General features: G+C 44.7%; 39 non-coding genes across 39 annotated transcripts; all 39 read right to left on the bottom strand.

Moving 5' to 3' along the window:
* Positions 1 to 525: 525 nt before the first annotated feature.
* On the bottom strand, positions 526 to 617 carry TRNAI-UAU (transfer RNA isoleucine (anticodon UAU)). Its single transcript is given in 2 exon segments — positions 526 to 561; positions 580 to 617. It is a non-coding gene; the product is annotated as a tRNA-Ile (tRNA).
* A 378-nt stretch (positions 618 to 995) lies between these two features.
* On the bottom strand, positions 996 to 1087 carry TRNAI-UAU (transfer RNA isoleucine (anticodon UAU)). The gene is given in 2 exon segments: positions 996 to 1031; positions 1050 to 1087. It is a non-coding gene; the product is annotated as a tRNA-Ile (tRNA).
* A 610-nt stretch (positions 1088 to 1697) lies between these two features.
* TRNAV-UAC (transfer RNA valine (anticodon UAC)) lies at positions 1698 to 1789 on the bottom strand. The gene is given in 2 exon segments: positions 1698 to 1733; positions 1752 to 1789. It is a non-coding gene; the product is annotated as a tRNA-Val (tRNA).
* An 840-nt stretch (positions 1790 to 2629) lies between these two features.
* Positions 2630 to 2721, bottom strand: TRNAI-UAU (transfer RNA isoleucine (anticodon UAU)). The gene is given in 2 exon segments: positions 2630 to 2665; positions 2684 to 2721. It is a non-coding gene; the product is annotated as a tRNA-Ile (tRNA).
* Positions 2722 to 2861: 140 nt separating this feature from the next.
* TRNAV-UAC (transfer RNA valine (anticodon UAC)) lies at positions 2862 to 2953 on the bottom strand. The gene is given in 2 exon segments: positions 2862 to 2897; positions 2916 to 2953. It is a non-coding gene; the product is annotated as a tRNA-Val (tRNA).
* A 375-nt stretch (positions 2954 to 3328) lies between these two features.
* Positions 3329 to 3420, bottom strand: TRNAI-UAU (transfer RNA isoleucine (anticodon UAU)). The gene is given in 2 exon segments: positions 3329 to 3364; positions 3383 to 3420. It is a non-coding gene; the product is annotated as a tRNA-Ile (tRNA).
* A 143-nt stretch (positions 3421 to 3563) lies between these two features.
* TRNAI-UAU (transfer RNA isoleucine (anticodon UAU)) lies at positions 3564 to 3655 on the bottom strand. The gene is given in 2 exon segments: positions 3564 to 3599; positions 3618 to 3655. It is a non-coding gene; the product is annotated as a tRNA-Ile (tRNA).
* Positions 3656 to 3798: 143 nt separating this feature from the next.
* On the bottom strand, positions 3799 to 3890 carry TRNAI-UAU (transfer RNA isoleucine (anticodon UAU)). The gene is given in 2 exon segments: positions 3799 to 3834; positions 3853 to 3890. It is a non-coding gene; the product is annotated as a tRNA-Ile (tRNA).
* A 143-nt stretch (positions 3891 to 4033) lies between these two features.
* Positions 4034 to 4125, bottom strand: TRNAI-UAU (transfer RNA isoleucine (anticodon UAU)). The gene is given in 2 exon segments: positions 4034 to 4069; positions 4088 to 4125. It is a non-coding gene; the product is annotated as a tRNA-Ile (tRNA).
* An 841-nt stretch (positions 4126 to 4966) lies between these two features.
* TRNAV-UAC (transfer RNA valine (anticodon UAC)) lies at positions 4967 to 5058 on the bottom strand. The gene is given in 2 exon segments: positions 4967 to 5002; positions 5021 to 5058. It is a non-coding gene; the product is annotated as a tRNA-Val (tRNA).
* A 1080-nt stretch (positions 5059 to 6138) lies between these two features.
* TRNAK-UUU (transfer RNA lysine (anticodon UUU)) lies at positions 6139 to 6230 on the bottom strand. Its single transcript is given in 2 exon segments — positions 6139 to 6174; positions 6193 to 6230. It is a non-coding gene; the product is annotated as a tRNA-Lys (tRNA).
* A 143-nt stretch (positions 6231 to 6373) lies between these two features.
* On the bottom strand, positions 6374 to 6465 carry TRNAI-UAU (transfer RNA isoleucine (anticodon UAU)). The gene is given in 2 exon segments: positions 6374 to 6409; positions 6428 to 6465. It is a non-coding gene; the product is annotated as a tRNA-Ile (tRNA).
* A 143-nt stretch (positions 6466 to 6608) lies between these two features.
* Positions 6609 to 6700, bottom strand: TRNAI-UAU (transfer RNA isoleucine (anticodon UAU)). The gene is given in 2 exon segments: positions 6609 to 6644; positions 6663 to 6700. It is a non-coding gene; the product is annotated as a tRNA-Ile (tRNA).
* Positions 6701 to 7309: 609 nt separating this feature from the next.
* Positions 7310 to 7401, bottom strand: TRNAK-UUU (transfer RNA lysine (anticodon UUU)). The gene is given in 2 exon segments: positions 7310 to 7345; positions 7364 to 7401. It is a non-coding gene; the product is annotated as a tRNA-Lys (tRNA).
* A 143-nt stretch (positions 7402 to 7544) lies between these two features.
* TRNAK-UUU (transfer RNA lysine (anticodon UUU)) lies at positions 7545 to 7636 on the bottom strand. Its single transcript is given in 2 exon segments — positions 7545 to 7580; positions 7599 to 7636. It is a non-coding gene; the product is annotated as a tRNA-Lys (tRNA).
* Positions 7637 to 7779: 143 nt separating this feature from the next.
* Positions 7780 to 7871, bottom strand: TRNAI-UAU (transfer RNA isoleucine (anticodon UAU)). Its single transcript is given in 2 exon segments — positions 7780 to 7815; positions 7834 to 7871. It is a non-coding gene; the product is annotated as a tRNA-Ile (tRNA).
* A 1549-nt stretch (positions 7872 to 9420) lies between these two features.
* TRNAK-UUU (transfer RNA lysine (anticodon UUU)) lies at positions 9421 to 9512 on the bottom strand. The gene is given in 2 exon segments: positions 9421 to 9456; positions 9475 to 9512. It is a non-coding gene; the product is annotated as a tRNA-Lys (tRNA).
* A 143-nt stretch (positions 9513 to 9655) lies between these two features.
* TRNAK-UUU (transfer RNA lysine (anticodon UUU)) lies at positions 9656 to 9747 on the bottom strand. Its single transcript is given in 2 exon segments — positions 9656 to 9691; positions 9710 to 9747. It is a non-coding gene; the product is annotated as a tRNA-Lys (tRNA).
* A 378-nt stretch (positions 9748 to 10125) lies between these two features.
* TRNAI-UAU (transfer RNA isoleucine (anticodon UAU)) lies at positions 10126 to 10217 on the bottom strand. Its single transcript is given in 2 exon segments — positions 10126 to 10161; positions 10180 to 10217. It is a non-coding gene; the product is annotated as a tRNA-Ile (tRNA).
* A 1549-nt stretch (positions 10218 to 11766) lies between these two features.
* TRNAI-UAU (transfer RNA isoleucine (anticodon UAU)) lies at positions 11767 to 11858 on the bottom strand. Its single transcript is given in 2 exon segments — positions 11767 to 11802; positions 11821 to 11858. It is a non-coding gene; the product is annotated as a tRNA-Ile (tRNA).
* A 610-nt stretch (positions 11859 to 12468) lies between these two features.
* Positions 12469 to 12560, bottom strand: TRNAI-UAU (transfer RNA isoleucine (anticodon UAU)). The gene is given in 2 exon segments: positions 12469 to 12504; positions 12523 to 12560. It is a non-coding gene; the product is annotated as a tRNA-Ile (tRNA).
* Positions 12561 to 12703: 143 nt separating this feature from the next.
* TRNAI-UAU (transfer RNA isoleucine (anticodon UAU)) lies at positions 12704 to 12795 on the bottom strand. The gene is given in 2 exon segments: positions 12704 to 12739; positions 12758 to 12795. It is a non-coding gene; the product is annotated as a tRNA-Ile (tRNA).
* A 141-nt stretch (positions 12796 to 12936) lies between these two features.
* Positions 12937 to 13028, bottom strand: TRNAV-UAC (transfer RNA valine (anticodon UAC)). Its single transcript is given in 2 exon segments — positions 12937 to 12972; positions 12991 to 13028. It is a non-coding gene; the product is annotated as a tRNA-Val (tRNA).
* Positions 13029 to 13168: 140 nt separating this feature from the next.
* Positions 13169 to 13260, bottom strand: TRNAI-UAU (transfer RNA isoleucine (anticodon UAU)). The gene is given in 2 exon segments: positions 13169 to 13204; positions 13223 to 13260. It is a non-coding gene; the product is annotated as a tRNA-Ile (tRNA).
* Positions 13261 to 13637: 377 nt separating this feature from the next.
* On the bottom strand, positions 13638 to 13729 carry TRNAI-UAU (transfer RNA isoleucine (anticodon UAU)). The gene is given in 2 exon segments: positions 13638 to 13673; positions 13692 to 13729. It is a non-coding gene; the product is annotated as a tRNA-Ile (tRNA).
* A 143-nt stretch (positions 13730 to 13872) lies between these two features.
* On the bottom strand, positions 13873 to 13964 carry TRNAI-UAU (transfer RNA isoleucine (anticodon UAU)). Its single transcript is given in 2 exon segments — positions 13873 to 13908; positions 13927 to 13964. It is a non-coding gene; the product is annotated as a tRNA-Ile (tRNA).
* Positions 13965 to 14107: 143 nt separating this feature from the next.
* Positions 14108 to 14199, bottom strand: TRNAI-UAU (transfer RNA isoleucine (anticodon UAU)). The gene is given in 2 exon segments: positions 14108 to 14143; positions 14162 to 14199. It is a non-coding gene; the product is annotated as a tRNA-Ile (tRNA).
* Positions 14200 to 14342: 143 nt separating this feature from the next.
* Positions 14343 to 14434, bottom strand: TRNAI-UAU (transfer RNA isoleucine (anticodon UAU)). Its single transcript is given in 2 exon segments — positions 14343 to 14378; positions 14397 to 14434. It is a non-coding gene; the product is annotated as a tRNA-Ile (tRNA).
* A 143-nt stretch (positions 14435 to 14577) lies between these two features.
* On the bottom strand, positions 14578 to 14669 carry TRNAI-UAU (transfer RNA isoleucine (anticodon UAU)). The gene is given in 2 exon segments: positions 14578 to 14613; positions 14632 to 14669. It is a non-coding gene; the product is annotated as a tRNA-Ile (tRNA).
* An 839-nt stretch (positions 14670 to 15508) lies between these two features.
* TRNAV-UAC (transfer RNA valine (anticodon UAC)) lies at positions 15509 to 15600 on the bottom strand. The gene is given in 2 exon segments: positions 15509 to 15544; positions 15563 to 15600. It is a non-coding gene; the product is annotated as a tRNA-Val (tRNA).
* Positions 15601 to 17151: 1551 nt separating this feature from the next.
* On the bottom strand, positions 17152 to 17243 carry TRNAI-UAU (transfer RNA isoleucine (anticodon UAU)). Its single transcript is given in 2 exon segments — positions 17152 to 17187; positions 17206 to 17243. It is a non-coding gene; the product is annotated as a tRNA-Ile (tRNA).
* Positions 17244 to 18086: 843 nt separating this feature from the next.
* TRNAK-UUU (transfer RNA lysine (anticodon UUU)) lies at positions 18087 to 18178 on the bottom strand. Its single transcript is given in 2 exon segments — positions 18087 to 18122; positions 18141 to 18178. It is a non-coding gene; the product is annotated as a tRNA-Lys (tRNA).
* A 1082-nt stretch (positions 18179 to 19260) lies between these two features.
* Positions 19261 to 19584, bottom strand: TRNAI-UAU (transfer RNA isoleucine (anticodon UAU)). Its single transcript has 2 exons — positions 19547 to 19584; positions 19261 to 19296 (listed from the first exon to the last, which is right to left on the bottom strand). It is a non-coding gene; the product is annotated as a tRNA-Ile (tRNA).
* Positions 19585 to 19962: 378 nt separating this feature from the next.
* Positions 19963 to 20054, bottom strand: TRNAI-UAU (transfer RNA isoleucine (anticodon UAU)). The gene is given in 2 exon segments: positions 19963 to 19998; positions 20017 to 20054. It is a non-coding gene; the product is annotated as a tRNA-Ile (tRNA).
* A 611-nt stretch (positions 20055 to 20665) lies between these two features.
* TRNAV-UAC (transfer RNA valine (anticodon UAC)) lies at positions 20666 to 20757 on the bottom strand. Its single transcript is given in 2 exon segments — positions 20666 to 20701; positions 20720 to 20757. It is a non-coding gene; the product is annotated as a tRNA-Val (tRNA).
* A 1077-nt stretch (positions 20758 to 21834) lies between these two features.
* TRNAV-UAC (transfer RNA valine (anticodon UAC)) lies at positions 21835 to 21926 on the bottom strand. Its single transcript is given in 2 exon segments — positions 21835 to 21870; positions 21889 to 21926. It is a non-coding gene; the product is annotated as a tRNA-Val (tRNA).
* Positions 21927 to 22301: 375 nt separating this feature from the next.
* TRNAI-UAU (transfer RNA isoleucine (anticodon UAU)) lies at positions 22302 to 22393 on the bottom strand. Its single transcript is given in 2 exon segments — positions 22302 to 22337; positions 22356 to 22393. It is a non-coding gene; the product is annotated as a tRNA-Ile (tRNA).
* Positions 22394 to 22536: 143 nt separating this feature from the next.
* On the bottom strand, positions 22537 to 22628 carry TRNAI-UAU (transfer RNA isoleucine (anticodon UAU)). The gene is given in 2 exon segments: positions 22537 to 22572; positions 22591 to 22628. It is a non-coding gene; the product is annotated as a tRNA-Ile (tRNA).
* A 143-nt stretch (positions 22629 to 22771) lies between these two features.
* On the bottom strand, positions 22772 to 22863 carry TRNAI-UAU (transfer RNA isoleucine (anticodon UAU)). Its single transcript is given in 2 exon segments — positions 22772 to 22807; positions 22826 to 22863. It is a non-coding gene; the product is annotated as a tRNA-Ile (tRNA).
* Positions 22864 to 22916: the final 53 nt, after the last annotated feature.

Here is a 22916-nt window from a genome sequence, read left to right as displayed (position 1 = left end):
CATTGAGTATACAATTAACACTCATGACTAAATATGAAAACTAATAAAAATTTCATTCCCCAGGTGAGGCTCGAACTCACAACCTCGGCATCGCTCACGAGAACTGCCGTATAAGTATACTGCGCTAACCAATTTCGCCACTGGGGAACACGGTTGCACGTAAGAGTGTTTCCTTTAGGACTGTTGTCTATACACACCTCCAGTAAACAACTTTTTTCGAGCCAGGCAGTCGCCAGCTTTGAGTATACAATTAACCTCATGACTAAATATGAAATCTAATAAAAATTTAATTCCATAGGTGAGGCTCGAACTCACAACCCCGGCATAGCTCACGAGAACTGTCGTATAAGTACCGGGTGCTAACTAATTGCGCCACTGGGGAACACTGTCGCACGTAGGAGTCTTTCCTTTAGGACTGTTGTCTACACACAACTCCAGTAAACAAATGTTTTCAAGCCAGGCAGTCGCCAGCATTGAGTACACAATTAACCTCATGACTAAATATGAAAACTAATATAAATTTCATTCCCCAGGTGAGGCTCGAACTCACAAGCCCGGCATAGCTCACGAGAACTGTCGTATAAGTACCGTGCGCAAACCAATTGCGCCACTGGGGAACGCGGTTGCACGTAAGAGTGTTTCTTTTAGGACTGTTGTCTACACACACCTCAAGTAAACAAATGTTTTCGAGCCAGGCAGTCGCCAGCATTGAGTATACAATTAACCTCATGACTAAATAGAAAAACTAATAAAAATTTCATTCCCCAGGTGAGGTTCGAACTCTCAATCCCCGCATAGCTCAGGAGAACTGTCGTATAAGCACCGTGCGCTAACCAATTGCGCCACTGTGGAACATGGTTGCACGTAGGAGTGTTTCATTTAGGACTGTTGTCTACACACACCTCCAGTAAACAAATGTTTTCGAGCCAGGCAGTCGCCAGCATTGAGTATACAATAAACCTCATGACTAAATATGAAAACTAATAAAAATTTTATTCCCCAGGTGAGGTTCGAACTCACAACCCCGGCATAGCTCACGAGAACTGTCGTATAAGTACCGTGCGCTAACCAATAGCGCCACTGGGGAACACGGTTGCACGTCAGAGTGTTTTTTTACAACTGTTTTCTACACACTCCTCCAGTAAACAAATGTTTTCGAGCCAGAGAGTCGCCAGAATTGAGTATACAATTAACCTCATGACAAAATATGAAAACTAATAAAAATGTCATTCCCCAGGTGGGGCTCGAACTCAAAACCCCGGGATAGCTCACGAGAACTGTCGTATAAGTACCGTGCGCTACCCAAATTCGGCCACTGGGGAACACGGTTGCACGTAAGAGTCTTTCCTTTAAGACTGTTGTCTACACACAACTCCAGTAAACAAATGTTTTCGAGCCAGGCAGTCGTCAGCATTTAGTATACAATTAACCTCAAGACTAAATATGAAAACTAATGAAAATTTCATTCCCCAGGTGAGGCTCGAACTCACAACCCCGGCATAGCTCACGAGAACTGTCCTATAAATTCAGCGCTAACCAATTGCGCCACTGGGGAACACGGTTGCACGTAAAAGTGTTTCCTTTAGGACTGTTGTCTACACACAACTCCAGTAAAGAAATGTTTTCGAGCCAGGCAGTCGCCAGCATCGAGTATACAATTACCTCATGGCTAAATATGAAAACTAATAAAAATTTCACTCCCCAGACGAGGCTCAAACTCACAACCCCGGCATAGCTCACGAGAACTGTCGTGTAAGTACCGTGCGCTAACCAATTGCGCCACTGGGGAACACGGTCGCACGTAGGAGTCTTTCCTTTAGAACTGTTGTCTGCGCAAAACTCAAGTAAAATTTTTTCGAGCCAGGCAGCCGCCAGCATTGAGTATACATTCAACCTCAAGACTAAATAGGAAAACTAATAAAAATTTCATTCCATATGTGAGTCTCGAACTCACAACCTCGGCATAGCTGACGAGAACTGTCGTATAAGTACCGTGCGCTAACCTATTGCGCCACTGGGGAACACGGTCGCACGTAGGAGTATTTTTTTACAACTGTTTTCTACACACTCCTCCAGTAAACAAATGTTTTCGAGCCAGACAGTCGCCAGCATTGAGTATACAATTAACCTCATGAAAAAATATGAAAACTAATAAAAATGTCATTTCCCAGGTGGGGCTCGAACTCAAAACCCCGGGATAGCTCACGAGAACTGTCGTATAAGTACCGTGCGCTAACCGATTGCGCCACTGGGGAACACGGTTGCACGTAAGAGGGTTTCCTTTACGACTGTTGTCTCCACACAACTCCAGTAAACAAATGTTTCCGAGCCAGCAGTCGTCAGCATTTAGTATACAATTAACCTCATGACTAAATATGAAAACTAATGAAAATTTCATTCCCCAGGTGAGGCTCGAACTCACAACCCCGGCATAGCTCACGAGAACTGTCCTATAAATTCAGCGCTAAACAATTGCGCCACTGGGGAACACGGTTGCACGTAAAAGTGTTTCCTTTAGGACTGTTGTCTACACACAACTCCAGTAAACAAATGTTTCCGAGCCAGCAGTCGTCAGCATTTAGTATACAATTAACCTCATGACTAAATATGAAAACTAATGAAAATTTCATTCCCCAGGTGAGGTTCGAACTCACAACCCCGGCATAGCTCACGAGAACAGCCGTATAAGTATAGTGCGCTAACCAATTGCGCCACTGGGGAACACGGTTGCACGTAAGAGTATTTTTTACAACTGTTTTCTACACACTCCTCCAGTAAACAAATGTTTTCGAGCCAGACAGTCGCCAGCATTGAGTATACAATTACCTCATGGCTAAATATGAAAACTAATAAAAATTTCACTCCCCAGGCGAGGCTCAAACTCACAACCCCGGCATAGCTCACGAGAACTGTCGTGTAAGTACCGTGCGCTAACCAATTGCGCCACTGGGGAACAAGGTCGCACGTAGGAGTCTTTCCTTTAGGACTGTTGTCTGCGCAAAACTCCAGTAAAATTTTTTCGAGCCAGGCAGTCGCCCGCATTGAGTATACATTCAACCTCATGACTAAATATGAAAACTAATAAAAATTTCATTCCACAGGTGAGTCTCGAACTAGCAACCTCGGCATAGCTGACGAGAACTGTCGTATAAGTACCGTGTGCTAACCCATTGCGCCACTGGTGAACACGGTCGCACGTAGGAGTCTTTTCTTTAGGACTGTTGTCTACACACAACTCCAGTAAACAAACGTTTTCGAGCTAGGCAGTCGCCAGCATTGAGTATACAATTAACCTCATGTATAAATATGAAAACTAATAAAAATTTCATTCCCCATGTGAGGCTCGAACTCACAACCCCGCCATAGCTCACGAGAACTGTCGTATAAGTACCGTGCGCTAACCAATTGCGCCACTGGGGAACACGGTTGCACGTAAGAGTGTTTCCTTTAGGACTATTGTCTACACACACCTCCAGTAAACAAATGTTTTCGAGCCAGGCAGTCGCCAGCATTGAGTATACAATTAACCTCATGACTAATAATGAAAACTAATAAAAATTTCATTCCCCAGGTGAGGCTCGAACTCACAACCCCGGCATAGCTCACGAGAACTGTCGTATAAGTACCGTGCGCTAACCAATTGCGCCACTCGGGAACACGGTTGCACGTAAAAGTGTTTCCTTTAGGACTGTTGTCTACACACACCTCCAGTAAGCAAATGTTTTCGAGTCAGGCAGTCGCCAGCATTGAGTATACAATTAACCTCATGACTAATAATGAAAACTAATAAAAATTTCATTCCCCAGGTGAGGCTCGAACTCACAACCCCGGCATAGCTCACGAGAACTGTCGTATAAGTACCCTGCGCTAACCAATTGCGCCACTGGGGAACACGGTTGCACGTAAAAGTGTTTCCTTTAGGACTGTTGCCTACACACACCTACAGTAAACAAATGTTTTCGAGCCAGGCAGTCGCCAGCATTGAGTATACAATTAACCTCAAGACTAAATATGAAAACTAATAAAAATTTCATTCCCCAGGTGAGGCTTGAACTCACAACCCCAGCATAGCTCACGAGAACTGTCGTATAAGTACTGTGCGCTAACCAATTGCGCCACTGGGGAACACGGTTGCACGTAAAAGTGTTTCCTTTAGGACTGTTGTCTACACACACCTCCCGTAAACAACTTTTTTCGAGCCAGGCAGTCGCCAGCTTTGAGTATACAATTAACCTCATGACTAAATAGGAAAACTAATAAAAATTTCCCCAGGTGAGGCTCGAACTCTCAACCCACGCATAGCTCACGAGAACTGTCGTATAAGTACCGTGCGCTAACCAATTACGCCACTGGGGAACACGGTTGCACGTAAGAGGGTTTCCTTTACGACTGTTGTCTCCACACAACTCCAGTAAACAAATTTTTTCGAGCCAGGCAGTCGCCAGCATTAAGTATACCATTACCTCAAGGCTAAATATGAAAACTAATGAAAATTCCCTTCCCCAGGTGAGGCTCAAACTCACAACCCCGGCATAGCTCACGAGAACTTTCGTAAAGGTACCGTGCACTAACCGATTGCGCCACTGGGGAACACGGTCACACGTAGGAGTCTTTCCTTTAGGACTGTTGTCTACACACAACTCCAGTAAACAAATGTTTTCGAGCCAGGCAGTCGTCAGCATTTAGTATACAATTAACCTCATGACTAAATAAGAAATCTAATAAAAATTTAATTCCATAGGTGAGGCTCGAACTCACAACCCCGGCATAGCTCACGAGAACTGTCCTATAAATATAAGCGCTAACCAATTGCGCCACTGGGGAACACGGTTGCACGTAAAAGTGTTTCCTTTAGGACTTTTGTCTACACACAACTCCAGTAAAGAAATGTTTTCGGGCGAGGCAGTCGCCAGCATTGAGTATACAATTACCTCATGGCTAAATATGAAAACTAATAAAAATTTCACTCCCCAGACGAGGCTCAAACTCACAACCCCGGCATAGCTCACGAGAACTGTCGTGTAAGTACCGTGCGCTAACCAATTGCGCCACTGGGGAACACGGTCGCACGTAGGAGTCTTTCCTTTAGAACTGTTGTCTGCGCAAAACTCAAGTAAAATTTTTTCGAGCCAGGCAGCCGCCAGCATTGAGTATACATTCAACCTCAAGACTAAATATGAAATCTAATAAAAATTTCATTCCATAAGTGAGTCTCGAACTCACAACCTCGGCATAGCTGACGAGAACTGTCGTATAAGTACCGTGCGCTAACCAATTGCGCCACTGGGGAACACGGTCGCACGTAGGAGTCTTTTCTTTAGCACTGTTGTCTACACACAACTCCAGTAAACAAATGTTTTCAAGCTAGGCAGTCGCCAGCATTGAGTATACAATTAACCTCATGACTAAATATGAAAACTAATAAAAATTTCATTCCCCAGGTGAGGCTCTAACTCACAACCCCGGCATAGCTCACGAGAACAGCCGTATAAGTATAGTGCGCTAACCAATTGCGCCACTGGGGAACACGGTTGCACGTAAGAGGGTTTCCTTTACGACTGTTGTCTGCGCAAAACTCAAGTAAACAAACGTTTTCGAGCCAGGCAGTCGCCAGCATTCTGTATACAATGAACCTCACGACTAAATATGAAAACTAATGAAAACTCCATTCTTCAGGTGAGGCTCAAACTCACAACCCCGGCATAGCTCACGAGAACTTTCGTAAAGGTACCGTGCGCTAACCGATTGCGCCACTGGGGAACACGGTCGCACGTAGCAGTCTTTCCTTTAAGACTGTTGTCTACACACAACTCCAGTGAACAAATGTTTTCGAGCCAGGCAGTCGCCAGCTTTGAGTATACAATTAACCTCATGACTAAATAGGAAAACTAATAAAAATTTCATTCCCCAGGTGAGGCTCGAACTCTCAACCCACGCATAGCTCACGAGAACTGTCGTATAAGTACCGTGCGCTAACCAATTGCGCCACTGGGGAACACGGTTGCACGTAAGAGGGTTTCCTTTACGACTGTTGTCTCCACACAACTCCAGTAAACAAATGTTTCCGAGCCAGGCAGTCGCCAGCATTGAGTATACAATTAACCTCAAGGCTAAATATGAAAACTAATGAAAATTCCATTCCCCAGGTGAGGCTCAAACTCACAACCCCGGCATAGCTCACGAGAACTTTCGTAAAGGTACCGTGCGCTAACCGATTGCGCCACTGGGGAACACGGTCACACGTAGGAGTCTTTCCTTTAGGACTGTTGTCTGCGCAAAACTCCAGTAAACAAACGTTTTCGAGCCAGGCAGTCGCCAGCATTCAGTATACAATGAACCTCACGACTAAATATGAAAACTAATAAAAATTTCATTCCCCAGGTGAGGCTCGAACTCACAACCCCGGCATAGCTCACGAGAACTGTCGTATAAGTACCGTGCGCTAACCAATTGCGCGACTGGGGAACACGGTCGCACGTAGGAGTCTTTCCTTTAAGACTGTTGTCTACACACAACTCCAGTAAACAAATGTTTTCGAGCCAGGCAGTCACCAGCATTGAGTATACAATTAACCGCATGACTAAATATGAAAACTAATAAAAATTTCATTCCCCAGGTGAGGCTCGAACTCACAACCCCGGCATAGCTCACGAGAACTGTCGTATAAGTACCGTGCGCTAACCAATTGCGCCATTGGGGAACACAGTCGCACGTAGGAGTCTTTTCTTTAGCACTGTTGTCTACACACAACTCCAGTAAACAAATGTTTTCAAGCTAGGCAGTCGCCAGCATTTAGTATACAATAACCCTCATGACTAAATATGAAAACTAATAAAAATTTCATTCCCCAGGTGATGCTCGAACTCACAACCCCGGCATAGCTCACGAGAACTGCCGTATAAGTATAGTGCGCTAACCTATTGCGCCACTGGGGAACACGGTTGCACGTAAAAGTGTTTCCTTTAGGACTGTTGTCTACACACACCTCGAGTAAACAACTTTTTTCGAGCCAGGCAGTCGCCAGCTTTGAGTATACAATTAACCTCATGACTAAATAGGAAAACTAATAAAAATTTCCCCAGGTGAGGCTCGAACTCTCAACCCACGCATAGCTCACGAAAACTGTCGTATAAGTACCGTGCGCTAACCAATTGCGCCACTGGGGAACACGGTTGCACGTAATAGGGTTTCCTTTACGACTGTTGTCTCCACACAACTCCAGTAAACAAATGTTTCCGAGCCAGGCAGTCGCCAGCATTAAGTATACAATTAACCTCAAGGCTAAATATGAAAACTAATGAAAATTCCATTCCCCAGGTGAGGCTCAAACTCACAACCCCGGCATAGCTCACGAGAACTTTCGTAAAGGTACCGTGCGCTACCCGATTGCGCCACTGGGGAACACGGTCACACGTAGGAGTCTTTCCTTTAGGACTGTTGTCTGCGCAAAATTCCAGTAAACAAACGTTTTCGAGCCAGGCAGTCGCCAGCATTCTGTATACAATGAACCTCACGACTAAATATGAAAACTAATGAAAATTCCATTCCCCAGGTGAGGCTCAAACTCACAACCCCGGCATAGCTCACGAGAACTTTCGTAAAGGTACCGTGCGCTAACCGATTGCGCCACTGGGGAACACGGTCGCACGTAGGAGTCTTTCCTTTAAGACTGTTGTCTACACACAACTCCAGTGAACAAATGTTTTCGAGCCAGGCAGTCGTCAGCATTTAGTATACAATTAACCTCATGACTAAATATGAAATCTAATAAAAATTTAATTCCCCAGGTGAGGCTCGAACTCACAAGCCCAGCATAGCTCACGAGAACTGTCGTATAAGTACCGTGCGCTAACCAATTGCGCCACTGGGGAAGGCGGTTTTACGTAAGAGTGTTTCTTTTAGGACTGTTGTCTACACACACCTCCAGTAAACAAATGTTTTCGAGCCAGGCAGTCGCCAGCATTGAGTATACAATTAACCTCATGACTAAATAGGAAAACTAATAAAAATTTCATTCCCCAGGTGAGGTTCGAACTCTCAATCCCCGCATAGCTCAGGAGAACTGTCGTATAAGTACCGTGCGCTAACCAATTGCGCCACTGTGGAACATGGTTGCACGTAAGAGTGTTTCCTTTAGGACTGTTGTCTACACACACCTCCAGTAAACAAATGTTTTCGAGCCAGGCAGTCGCCAGCATTGAGTATACAATTAACCTCATGACTAAATATGAAAACTAATAAAAATTTTATTCCCCAGGTGAGGTTCAAACTCACAACCCCGGCATAGCTCACGAGAACTGTCGTATAAGTACCGTGCGCTAACCAATAGCGCCACTGGGGAACACGGTTGCACGTAAGAGTGTTTTTTACAACTGTTTTCTACACACTCCTCCAGTAAACAAATGTTTTCGAGACAGACAGTCGCCAGCATTGAGTATACAATTAACCTCATGACAAAATATGAAAACTAATAAAAATGTCATTTCCCAGGTGGGGCTCGAACTCAAAACCCCGGGATAGCTCACGAGAACTGTCGTATAAGTAACGTGCGCTACCCAAATTCCGTCACTGGGGAACACGGTTGCACGTAAGAGTGTTTCCTTTAGGACTGTTGTCTACACACAACTCCAGTAAACAAATGTTTTCGGGCGAGGCATTCGCCAGCATTTAGTATACAATTAACCTCATGACTAAATATGAAAACTAATGAAAATTTCATTCCCCAGGTGAGGCTCGAACTCACAACCCCGGCATAGCTCACGAGAACTGTCCTATAAATTCAGCGCTAAACAATTGCGCCACTGGAGAACACGGTTGCACGTAAAAGTGTTTCCTTTAGGACTGTTGTCTACACACAACTCCAGTAAACAAATGTTTTCAGGCCAGGCAGTCGCCAGCATTGAGTATACAATTACCTCATGGCTAAATATGAAAACTAATAAAAATTTCACTCCCCAGGCGAGGCTCAAACTCACAAGCTCAGCATAGCTCACGAGAACTGTCGTATAAGTACCGTGCGCTAACCAATTGCGCCACTGGGGAACGCGGTTGCACGTAAGAGTGTTTCTTTTAGGACTGTTGTCTACACACACCTCCAGTAAACAAATGTTTTCGAGCCAGGCAGTCGCCAGCATTGAGTATACAATTAACCTCATGACTAAATAGGAAAACTAATAAAAATTTCATTCCCCAGGTGAGGTTCGAACTCTCAATCCCCGCATAGCACAGGAGAACTGTCGTATAAGTACCGTGCGCTAACCAATTGCGCCACTGTGGAACATGGTTGCACGTAAGAGTGTTTCCTTTAGGACTGTTGTCTACACACACCTCCAGTAAACCAAAGTTTTCGAGCCAGGCAGTCGCCAGCATTGAGTATACAATTAACCTCATGACTAAATATGAAAACTAATAAAAATTTTATTCCCCAGGTGAGGTTCGAACTCACAACCCCGGCATAGCTCACGAGAACTTTCGTAAAGGTACCGTGCGCTACCCGATTGCGCCACTGGGGAACACGGTCACACGTAGGAGTCTTTCCTTTAGGACTGTTGTCTGCGCAAAACTCCAGTAAACAAACGTTTTCGAGCCAGGCAGTCGCCAGCATTCTGTATACAATGAACCTCACGACTAAATATGAAAACTAATGAAAATTCCATTCCCCAGGTGAGGCTCAAACTCACAACCCCGGCATAGCTCACGAGAACTTTCGTAAAGGTACCGTGCGCTAACCGATTGCGCCACTGGGGAACACGGTCGCACGTAGGAGTCTTTCCTTTAAGACTGTTGTCTACACACAACTCCAGTGAACAAATGTTTTCGAGCCAGGCAGTCGTCAGCATTTAGTATACAATTAACCTCATGACTAAATATGAAATCTAATAAAAATTTAATTCCATAGGTGAGGCTCGAACTCACAACCCCGGCATAGCTCACGAGAACTGTCGTATAAGTACCGGGTGCTAACTAATCGCGCCACTGGGGAACACGGTCGCACGTAGGAGTCTTTCCTTCAGGACTGTTGTCTACACACAACTCCAGTAAACAAATGTTTTCGAGCCAGGCAGTCGCCAGCATTGAGTATACAATTAACCTCATGACTAAATATGAAAACTAATAAAAATTTCATTCCCCAGGTGAGGCTCGAACTCACAAGCCCAGCATAGCTCACGAGAACTGTCGTATAAGTACCGTGCGCTAACCAATTGCGCCACTGGGGAACGCGGTTGCACGTAAGAGTGTTTCTTTTAGGACTGTTGTCTACACACACCTCCAGTAAACAAATGTTTTCGAGCCAGGCAGTCGCCAGCATTGAGTATACAATTAACCTCATGACTAAATAGGAAAACTAATAAAAATTTCATTCCCCAGGTGAGGTTCGAACTCTCAATCCCCGCATAGCTCAAGAGAACTGTCGTATAAGTACCGTGCGCTAACCAATTGCGCCACTGTGGAACATGGTTGCACGTAAGAGTGTTTCCTTTAGGACTGTTGTCTACACACACCTCCAGTAAACAAATGTTTTCGAGCCAGGCAGTCGCCAGCATTGAGTATACAATTAACCTCATGACTAAATATGAAAACTAATAAAAATTTTATTCCCCAGATGAGGTTCAAACTCACAACCCCGGCATAGCTCACGAGAACTGTCGTATAAGTACCGTGCACTAACCAATAGCGCCACTGGGGAACACGGTTGCACGTAAGAGTGTTTTTTACAACTGTTTTCTACACACTCCTCCAGTAAACAAATGTTTTCGAGCCAGACAGTCGCCAGCATTGAGTATACAATTAACCTCATGACAAAATATGAAAACTAATAAAAATGTCATTTCCCAGGTGGGGCTCGAACTCAAAACCCCGGGATAGCTCACGAGAACTGTCGTATAAGTAACGTGCGCTACCCAAATTCCGCCACTGGGGAACACGGTTGCACGTAAGAGTGTTTCCTTTAGGACTGTTGTGTACACACAACTCCAGTAAACAAATGTTTTCGGGCGAGGCATTCGCCAGCATTGAGTATACAATTAACCTCATGACTAAATATGAAAACTAATGAAAATTTCATTCCCCAGGTGAGGCTCGAACTCACAACCCCGGCATAGCTCACGAGAACTGTCCTATAAATTCAGCGCTAAACAATTGCGCCACTGGAGAACACGGTTGCACGTAAAAGTGTTTCCTTTAGGACTGTTGTCTACACACAACTCCAGTAAACAAATGTTTTCAGGCCAGGCAGTCGCCAGCATTGAGTATACAATTACCTCATGGCTAAATATGAAAACTAATAAAAATTTCACTCCCCAGGCGAGGCTCAAACTCACAAGCTCGGCATAGCTCACGAGAACTGTCGTATAAGTACCGTGCGCTAACCAATTGCGCCACTGGGGAACGCGGTTGCACGTAAGAGTGTTTCTTTTAGGACTGTTGTCTACACACACCTCCAGTAAACAAATGTTTTCGAGCCAGGCAGTCGCCAGCATTGAGTATACAATTAACCTCATGACTAAATAGGAAAACTAATAAAAATTTCATTCCCCAGGTGAGGTTCGAACTCTCAATCCCCGCATAGCACAGGAGAACTGTCGTATAAGTACCGTGCGCTAACCAATTGCGCCACTGTGGAACATGGTTGCACGTAAGAGTGTTTCCTTTAGGACTGTTGTCTACACACACCTCCAGTAAACCAATGTTTTCGAGCCAGGCAGGCGCCAGCATTGAGTATACAATTAACCTCATGACTAAATATGAAAACTAATAAAAATTTTATTCCCCAGGTGAGGTTCGAACTCACAACCCCGGCATAGCTCACGAGAACTGTCGTATAAGTACCGTGCGCTAACCAATAGCGCCACAGGGGAACACGGTTGCACGTAAGAGTATTTTTTTACAACTGTTTTCTACACACTCCTCCAGTAAACAAATGTTTTCGAGCCAGACAGTCGCCAGCATTGAGTATAGAATTAACCTCATGACAAAATATGAAAACTAATAAAAATGTCATTTCCCAGGTGGGGCTCGAACTCAAAATTCCGGGATAGCTCACGAGAACTGTCGTATAAGTACCGTGCGCTACCCAAATTCCGCCACTGGGGAACACGGTTGCACGTAAGAGTGTTTCCTTTAGGACTGTTGTCTACACACAACTCCAGTAAACAAATGTTTTCGGGCGAGGCATTCGCCAGCATTGAGTATACAATTAACCTCATGACTAAATATGAAAACTAATGAAAATTTCATTCCCCAGGTGAGGCTCGAACTCACAACCCCGGCATAGCTCACGAGAACTGTCCTATAAATTCAGCGCTAAACAATTGCGCCACTGGGGAACACGGTTGCACGTAAAAGTGTTTCCTTTAGGACTGTTGTCTACACACAACTCCAGTAAACAAATGTTTTCGGGCCAGGCAGTCGCCAGCATTGAGTATACAATTACCTCATGGCTAAATATGAAAACTAATAAAAACTTCATTCCCCAGGTGAGGCTCGAACTCACAACCCCGGCATAGCTCACGAGAACTGTCGTATAAGTACCGTGCGCTAACCAATTGCGCCACTGGGGAACACAGTTGCACGTAAAAGTGTTTCCTTTAGGACTGTGTCCTACACACACCTACAGTAAACAAATGTTTTCGAGCCAGGCAGTCGCCAGCATTGAGTATACAATTAACCTCAAGACTAAATATGAAAACTAATAAAAATTTCATTCCCCAGGTGAGGCTTGAACTCACAACCCCAGCATAGCTCACGAGAACTGTCGTATAAGTACTGTGCGCTAACCAATTGCGCCACTGGGGAACACGGTCACATAAGAGTGTTTCCTTTAGGACTGTTGTCTACACACAACTCCAGTAAATAAATGTTTTCGGGCCAGGCTGTCGCCAGCATTGAGTATACAATTAACCTCATGACTAAATATGAAAACTAATAAAAATTTCATTCCCCAGGTGAGGCTCGAAATCACAACACCGGCATAGCTCACGAGAACTGTCGTGTAAGTACCGTGCGCTAACCAATTGCGCCACTGGGGAACACGGTCGCACGTAGGAGTCTTTCCTTTAGGACTGTTGTCTGCGCAAAACTCCAGTAAAATTTTTTCGAGTCAGGCAGTCGCCAGCATTGAGTATACATTCAACCTCATGACTAAATATGAAAACTAATAAAAATTTCATTCCACAGGTGAGTCTCGAACTCACAACCTCGGCATAGCTGACGAGAACTGTCGTATAGGTACCGTGCGCTAACCAATTGCGCCACTGGGGAACACGGTCGCACGTAGTAGTCTTTTCTTTAGGACTGTTGTCTACACACAACTCCAGTAAACAAACGTTTTCGAGCCAGGCAGTCGCCAGCATTGAGTATACAATTACCTCATGGCTAAATATGAAAACTAATAAAAATTTCATTTCCCAGGTGAGGCTCGAACTCACAACCCCGGCATTGCTGACGAGAACTGTCGTATAAGTACCGTGTGCTAACCCATTGCGCCACTGGTGAACACGGTCGCACGTAGGAGTCTTTTCTTTAGGACTGTTGTCTACACACAACTCCAGTAAACAAACGTTTTCGAGCTAGGCAGTCGCCAGCATTGAGTATACAATTAACCTCATGTATAAATATGAAAACTAATAAAAATTTCATTCCCCATGTGAGGCTCGAACTCACAACCCCGCCATAGCTCACGAGAACTGTCGTATAAGTACCGTGCGCTAACCAATTGCGCCACTGGGGAACACGGTTGCACGTAAGAGTGTTTCCTTTAGGACTATTGTCTACACACACCTCCAGTAAACAAATGTTTTCGAGCCAGGCAGTCGCCAGCATTGAGTATACAATTAACCTCATGACTAATAATGAAAACTAATAAAAATTTCATTCCCCAGGTGAGGCTCGAACTCACAACCCCGGCATAGCTCACGAGAACTGTCGTATAAGTACCGTGCGCTAACCAATTGCGCCACTCGGGAACACGGTTGCACGTAAAAGTGTTTCCTTTAGGACTGTTGTCTACACACACCTCCAGTAAGCAAATGTTTTCGAGTCAGGCAGTCGCCAGCATTGAGTATACAATTAACCTCATGACTAATAATGAAAACTAATAAAAATTTCATTCCCCAGGTGAGGCTCGAACTCACAACCCCGGCATAGCTCACGAGAACTGTCGTATAAGTACCCTGCGCTAACCAATTGCGCCACTGGGGAACACGGTTGCACGTAAAAGTGTTTCCTTTAGGACTGTTGTCTACACACAACTCCAGTAAACAAATGTTTTCGAGCTAGGCAGTCGCCAGCATTGAGTATACAATTAACCTCATGACTAAATATGAAAACTAATAAAAATTTCATTCCCCAGGTGAGGCTCGAACTCACAACCCCGGCATAGCTCACGAGAACTGCCGTATAAGTACAGTGCGCTAACCAATTGCGCCACTGGGGAACGCGGTTGCACGTAAGAGTGTTTCCTTTAGGACTGTTGTCAACACACAACTCCAGTAAACAAATGTTTTCGAGCTAGGCAGTCGCCAGCATTGAGTATACAATTAACCTCATGACTAAATATGAAAACTAATAAAAATTTCATTTCCCAGGTGAGGCTCGAACTCACAACCCTGGCATTGCTCACGAGAACTGCCGTATAAGTACAGTGCGCTAACCAATTGCGCCACTGGGGAACACGGTTGCACGTAAGAGTGTTTCCTTTAGGACTGTTGTCTACACACACCTCCCGTAAACAACTTTTTTCGAGCCAGGCAGTCGCCAGCTTTGAGTATACAAATAACCTCATGACTAAATAGGAAAACTAATAAAAATTTCCCCAGGTGAGGCTGGAACTCTCAACTCACGCATAGCTCACGAGAACTGTCGTATAAGTACCGTGCGCTAACCAATTACGCCACTGGGGAACACGGTTGCACGTAAGAGGGTTTCCTTTACGACTGTTGTCTCCACACAACTCCAGTAAACAAATTTTTTCGAGCCAGGCAGTCGCCAGCATTAAGTATACCATTACCTCAAGGCTAAATATGAAAACTAATGAAAATTCCCTTCCCCAGGTGAGGCTCAAACTCACAACCCCGGCATAGCTCACGAGAACTTTCGTAAAGGTACCGTGCACTAACCGATTGCGCCACTGGGGAACACGGTCACACGTAGGAGTCTTTCCTTTAGGACTGTTGTCTACACACAACTCCAGTAAACAAATGTTTTCGAGCCAGGCAGTCGTCAGCATTTAGTATACAATTAACCTCATGACTAAATAAGAAATCTAATAAAAATTTATTTCATAGGTGAGGCTCGAACTCACAACCCCGGCATAGCTCACGAGAACTGTCCTATAAATTCAGCGCTAACCAATTGCGCCACTGGGGAACACGGTTGCACGTAAAAGTGTTTCCTTTAGGACTGTTGTCTACACACAACTCCAGTAAAGAAATGTTTTCGGGCCAGGCAGTCGCCAGCATTGAGTATACAATTACCTCATGGCTAAATTTGAAAACTAATAAAAATTTCACTCCCCAGACGAGGCTCAAACTCACAACCCCGGCATAGCTCACGAGAACTGTCGTGTAAGTACCGTGCGCTAACCAATTGCGCCACTGGGGAACACGGTCGCACGTAGGAGTCTTTCCTTTAGAACTGTTGTCTGCGCAAAACTCAAGTAAAATTTTTTCGAGCCAGGCAGCCGCCAGCATTGAGTATACATTCAACCTCAAGACTAAATATGAAATCTAATAAAAATTTCATTCCATAAGTGAGTCTCGAACTCACAACCTCGGCATAGCTGACGAAAACTGTCGTATAAGTACCGTGCGCTAACCAATCGCGCCACTGGGGAACACGGTCGCACGTAGGAGTCTTTTCTTTAGCACTGTTGTCTACACACAACTCCAGTAAACAAATGTTTTCAAGCTAGGCAGTCGCCAGCATTGAGTATACAATTAACCTCATGACTAAATATGAAAACTAATAAAAATTTCATTCCCCAGGTGAGGCTCTAACTCACAACCCCTGGCATAGCTCACGAGAACAGCCGTATAAGTATAGTGCGCTAACCAATTGCGCCACTGGGGAACACGGTTGCACGTAAGAGGGTTTCCTTTACGACTGTTGTCTGCGCAAAACTCAAGTAAACAAACGTTTTCGAGCCAGGCAGTCGCCAGCATTCTGTATACAATGAACCTCACGACTAAATATGAAAACTAATGAAAACTCCATTCTTCAGGTGAGGCTCAAACTCACAACCCCGGCATAGCTCACGAGAACTTTCGTAAAGGTACCGTGCGCTAACCGATTGCGCCACTGGGGAACACGGTCGCACGTAGGAGTCTTTCCTTTAAGACTGTTGTCTACACACAACTCCAGTGAACAAATGTTTTCGAGCCAGGCAGTCGCCAGCTTTGAGTATACAATTAACCTCATGACTAAATAGGAAAACTAATAAAAATTTCATTCCCCAGGTGAGGCTCGAACTCTCAACCCACGCATAGCTCACGAGAACTGTCGTATAAGTACCGTGCGCTAACCAATTGCGCCACTGGGGAACACGGTTGCACGTAAGAGGGTTTCCTTTACGACTGTTGTCTCCACACAACTCCAGTAAACAAATGTTTCCGAGCCAGGCAGTCGCCAGCATTGAGTATACAATTAACCTCAAGGCTAAATATGAAAACTAATGAAAATTCCATTCCCCAGGGGAGGCTCAAACTCACAACCCCGGCATAGCTCACGAGAACTTTCGTAAAGGTACCGTGCGCTAACCGATTGCGCCACTGGGGAACACGGTCACACGTAGGAGTCTTTCCTTTAGGACTGTTGTCTGCGCAAAACTCCAGTAAACAAACGTTTTCGAGCCAGGCAGTCGCCAGCATTCAGTATACAATGAACCTCACGACTAAATATGAAAACTAATAAAAATTTCATTCCCCAGGTGAGGCTCGAACTCACAAACCCGGCATAGCTCACGAGAACTGTCGTATAAGTACCGTGCGCTAAACAATTGCGCGACTGGGGAACACGGTCGCACGTAGGAGTCTTTCCTTTAAGACTGTTGTCTACACACAACTCCAGTAAACAAATGTTTTCGAGCCAGGCAGTCACCAGCATTGAGTATACAATTAACCGCATGACTAAATATGAAAACTAATAAAAATTTCATTCCCCAGGTGAGGCTCGAACTCACAACCCCGGCATAGCTCACGAGAACTGTCGTATAAGTACCGTGCGCTAACCAATTGCGCCACTGGGGAACACGGTTTCACGTAAGAGTGTTTCCTTTAGGACAGTTGTCTACACACACCTCCAGTAAACAAATGTTTTCGAGCCAGCAGTCGTCAGCATTTAGTATACAATTAACCTCATGACTAAATATGAAATCTAATAAAAATTTGATTTCATAAGTGAGTCTCGAACTCACAACCTCGGCATAGCTCACGAGAACTGTCGTATAAGTACCGTGCGCTAACCAATTGCGCCATTGGGGAACACGGTCGCACGTAGGAGTCTTTTCTTTAGCACTGTTGTCTACACACAACTCCAGTAAACAAATGTTTTCGAGCTAGGCAGTCGCCAGCATTTAGTATACAATTAACCTCATGACTAAATATGAAAACTAATAAAAATTTCATTCCCCAGGTGATGCTCGAACTCACAACCCCGGCATAGCTCACGAGAACTGCCGTATAAGTATAGTGCGCTAACCAATTGCGCCACTGGGGAACACGGTTGCACGTAAAAGTGTTTCCTTTAGGACTGTTGTCTACACACACCTCGAGTAAACAACTTTTTTCGAGCCAGGCAGTCGCCAGCTTTGAGTATACAATTAACCTCATGACTAAATAGGAAAACTAATAAAAATTTCCCCAGGTGAGGCTCGAACTCTCAACCCACGCATAGCTCACGAAAATTGTCGTATAAGTACCGTGCGCTAACCAATTGCGCCACTGAGGAACACGGTTGCACGTAAGAGGGTTTCCTTTAGGACTGTTGTCTGCGCAAAACTCCAGTAAACAAACGTTTTCGAGCCAGGCAGTCGCCAGCATTAAGTATACAATTAACCTCAAGGCTAAATATGAAAACTAATGAAAATTCCATTCCCCAGGTGAGGCTCAAACTCACAACCCCGGCATAGCTCACGAGAACTTTCGTAAAGGTACCGTGCGCTACCCGATTGCGCCACTGGGGAACACGGTCACACGTAGGAGTCTTTCCTTTAAGACTGTTGTCTACACACAACTCCAGTGAACAAATGTTTTCGAGCCAGGCAGTCGTCAGCATTTAGTATACAATTAACCTCATGACTAGATATGAAATCTAATAAAAATTTAATTCCATAGGTGAGGCTCGAACTCACAAGCCCAGCATAGCTCACGAGAACTGTCGTATAAGTACCGTGCGCTAACCAATTGCGCCACTGGGGAACGCGGTTGCACGTAAGAGTGTTTCTTTTAGGACTGTTGTCTACACACACCTCCAGTAAACAAATGTTTTCGAGCCAGGCAGTCGCCAGCATTGAGTATACAATTAACCTCATGACTAAATAGGAAAACTAATAAAAATTTCATTCCCCAGGTGAGGTTCGAACTCTCAATCCCCGCATAGCTCAGGAGAACTGTCGTATAAGTACCGTGCGCTAACCAATTGCGCCACTGTGGAACATGGTTGCACGTAAGAGTGTTTCCTTTAGGACTGTTGTCTACACACACCTCCAGTAAACAAATGTTTTCGAGCCAGGCAGTCGCCAGCATTGAGTATACAATTAACCTCATGACTAAATATGAAAACTAATAAAAATTTTATTCCCCAGGTGAAGTTCAAACTCACAACCCCGGCATAGCTCACGAGAACTGTCGTGTAAATACCGTGCGCTAACCAATAGCGCCACTGGGGAACACGGTTGCACGTAAGAGTGTTTTTTACAACTGTTTTCTACACACTCCTCCAGTAAACAAATGTTTTCGAGCCAGACAGTCGCCAGCATTGAGTATACAATTAACTTCATGACAAAATATGAAAACTAATAAAAATGTCATTTCCCAGGTGGGGCTCGAACTCAAAACCCCGGGATAGCTCACGAGAACTGTCGTATAAGTAACGTGCGCTACCCAAATTCCGCCACTGGGGAACACGGTTGCACGTAAGAGTGTTTCCTTTAGGACTGTTGTCTACACACAACTCCAGTAAACAAATGTTTTCGGGCGAGGCATTTGCCAGCATTGAGTATACAATTAACCTCATGACTAAATATGAAAACTAATGAAAATTTCATTCCCCAGGTGAGGCTCGAACTCACAACCCCGGCATAGCTCACGAGAACTGTCCTATAAATTCAGCGCTAAACAATTGCGCCACTGGAGAACACGGTTGCACGTAAAAGTGTTTCCTTTAGGACTGTTGTCTACACACAACTCCAGTAAACAAATGTTTTCAGGCCAGGCAGTCGCCAGCATTGAGTATAAAATTACCTCATGGCTAAATATGAAAACTAATAAAAATTTCACTCCCCAGGCGAGGCTCAAACTCACAAGCCCGGCATAGCTCACGAGAACTGTCGTATAAGTACCGTGCGCTAACCAATTGCGCCACTGGGGAACGCGGTTGCACGTAAGAGTGTTTCTTTTAGGACTGTTGTCTACACACACCTCCAGTAAACAAATGTTTTCGAGCCAGGCAGTCGCCAGCATTGAGTATACAATTAACCTCATGACTAAATAGGAAAACTAATAAAAATTTCATTCCCCAGGTGAGGTTCGAACTCTCAATCCCCGCATAGCACAGGAGAACTGTCGTATAAGTACCGTGCGCTAACCAATTGCGCCACTGTGGAACATGGTTGCACGTAAGAGTGTTTCCTTTAGGACTGTTGTCTACACACACCTCCAGTAAACCAATGTTTTCGAGCCAGGCAGTCGCCAGCATTGAGTATACAATTAACCTCATGACTAAATATGAAAACTAATAAAAATTTTATTCCCCAGGTGAGGTTCGAACTCACAACCCCGGCATAGCTCACGAGAACTGTCGTATAAGTACCGTGCGCTAACCAATAGCGCCACTGGGGAACACGGTTGCACGTAAGAGTATTTTTTTACAACTGTTTTCTACACACTCCTCCAGTAAACAAATGTTTTCGAGCCAGACAGACGCCAGCATTGAGTATAGAATTAACCTCATGACAAAATATGAAAACTAATAAAAATGTCATTTCCCAGGTGGGGCTCGAACTCAAAATCCCGGGATAGCTCACGAGAACTGTCGTATAAGTACCGTGCGCTACCCAAATTCCGCCACTGGGGAACACGGTTGCACGTAAGAGTGTTTCCTTTAGGACTGTTGTCTACACATAACTCCAGTAAACAAATGTTTTCGGGCGAGGCATTCGCCAGCATTGAGTATACAATTAACCTCATGACTAAATATGAAAACTAATGAAAATTTCATTCCCCAGGTGAGGCTCGAACTCACAACCCCGGCATAGCTCACGAGAACTGTCCTATAAATTCAGCGCTAAACAATTGCGCCACTGGGGAACACGGTTGCACGTAAAAGTGTTTCCTTTAGGACTGTTGTCTACACACAACTCCAGTAAACAAATGTTTTCGGGGCCAGGCAGTCGCCAGCATTGAGTATACAATTACCTCATGGCTAAATATGAAAACTAATAAAAACTTCACTCCCCAGGCGAGGCTCAAACTCACAACCCCGGCATAGCTCACGAGAACTGTCGTGTAAGTACCGTGCGCTAACCAATTGCGCCACTGGGGAACAAGGTCGCACGTAGGAGTCTTTCCTTTAGGACTGTTGTCTGCGCAAAACTTCAGTAAAATTTTTTCGAGCCAGGCAGTCGCCAGCATTGAGTATACGTTCAACCTCATGACTAAATATGAAAACTAATAAAAATTTCATTCCACAGGTGAGTCTCGAACTAGCAACCTCGGCATAGCTGACGAGAACTGTCGTATAAGTACCGTGTGCTAACCAATTGCGCCACTGGGGAACACGGTCGCACGTAGGAGTCTTTTCTTTAGGACTGTTGTCTACACACAACTCCAGTAAACAAACGTTTTCGAGCTAGGCAGTCGCCAGCATTGAGTATACAATTAACCTGATGTATAAATATGAAAACTAATAAAAATTTCATTCCCCATGTGAGGCTCGAACTCACAACCCCGGCATAGCTCACGAGAACTGTCGTATAAGTACCGTGCGCTAACCAATAGCGCCACTGGGGAACACGGTTGCACGTAAGAGTATTTTTTTACAACTGTTTTCTACACACTCCTCCAGTAAACAAATGTTTTCGAGCCAGACAGTCGCCAGCATTGAGTATACAATTAACCTCATGACAAAATATGAAAACTAATAAAAATGTCATTTCCCAGGTGGGGCTCGAACTCAAAACCCCGGGATAGCTCACGAGAACTGTCGTATAAGTACCGTGCGCTACCCAAATTCCGCCACTGGGGAACACGGTTGCACGTAAGAGTGTTTCCTTTAGGACGGTTGTCTACACACAACTCCAGTAAACAAATGTTTTCGGGCGAGGCATTCGCCAGCATTGAGTATACAATTAACCTCATGACTAAATATGAAAACTAATGAAAATTTCATTCCCCAGGTGAGGCTCGAACTCACAACCCCGGCATAGCTCACGAGAACTGTCCTATAAATTCAGCGCTAAACAATTGCGCCACTGGGGAACACGGTTGCACGTAAAAGTGTTTCCTTTAGGACTGTTGTCTACACACAACTCCAGTAAACAAATGATTTCGGGCCAGGCAGTCGCCAGCATTGAGTATACAATTACCTCATGGCTAAATATGAAAACTAATAAAAATTTCACTCCCCAGGCGAGGCTCAAACTCACAACCCCGGCATAGCTCACGAGAACTGTCGTGTAAGTACCGTGCGCTAACCAATTGCGCCACTGGGGAACAAGGTCGCACGTAGGAGTCTTTCCTTTAGGACTGTTGTCTGCGCAAAACTTCAGTAAAATTTTTTCGAGCCAGGCAGTCGCCAGCATTGAGTATACATTCAACCTCATGACTAAATATGAAAACTAATAAAAATTTCATTCCACAGGTGAGTTTCGAACTAGCAACCTCGGCATAGCTGACGAGAACTGTCGTATAAGTACCGTGTGCTAACCAATTGCGCCACTGGGGAACAAGGTCGCACGTAGGAGTCTTTTCTTTAGGACTGTTGTCTACACACAACTCCAGTAAACAAACGTTTTCGAGCTAGGCAGTCGCCAGCATTGAGTATACAATTAACCTCATGTATAAATATGAAAACTAATAAAAATTTCATTCCCCATGTGAGGCTCGAACTCACAACCCCGCCATAGCTCACGAGAACTGTCGTATAAGTACCGTGCGCTAACCAATTGCGCCACTGGGGAACACGGTTGCACGTAAGAGTGTTTCCTTTAGGACTATTGTCTACACACACCTCAAGTAAACAAATGTTTTCGAGCCAGGCAGTCGCCAGCATTGAGTATACAATTAACCTCATGACTAGTAATGAAAACTAATAAAAATTTCATTCCCCAGGTGAGGCTCGAACTCACAACCCCGGCATAGCTCACGAGAACTGTCGTATAAGTACCGTGCGCTAACCAATTGCGCCACTCGGGAACACGGTTGCACGTAAAAGTGTTTCCTTTAGGACTGTTGTCTACACACACCTCCAGTAAGCAAATGTTTTCGAGTCAGGCAGTCGCCAGCATTGAGTATACAATTAACCTCATGACTAATAATGAAAACTAATAAAATTTTCATTCCCCAGGTGAGGCTCGAACTCACAACCCCGGCATAGCTCACGAGAACTGTCGTATAAGTACCGTGCGCTAACCAATTGCGCCACTGGGGAACACAGTTGCACGTAAAAGTGTTTCCTTTAGGACTGTTGCCTACACACACCTA

The sequence above is a fragment of the Rhipicephalus microplus genome, chromosome 8 (assembly GCF_043290135.1).
Source record: "Rhipicephalus microplus isolate Deutch F79 chromosome 8, USDA_Rmic, whole genome shotgun sequence".
In the NCBI taxonomy this organism is placed as follows: Eukaryota; Metazoa; Arthropoda; class Arachnida; order Ixodida; family Ixodidae; genus Rhipicephalus; species Rhipicephalus microplus.
This window is presented reverse-complemented; position numbering and strand designations above follow the sequence as displayed.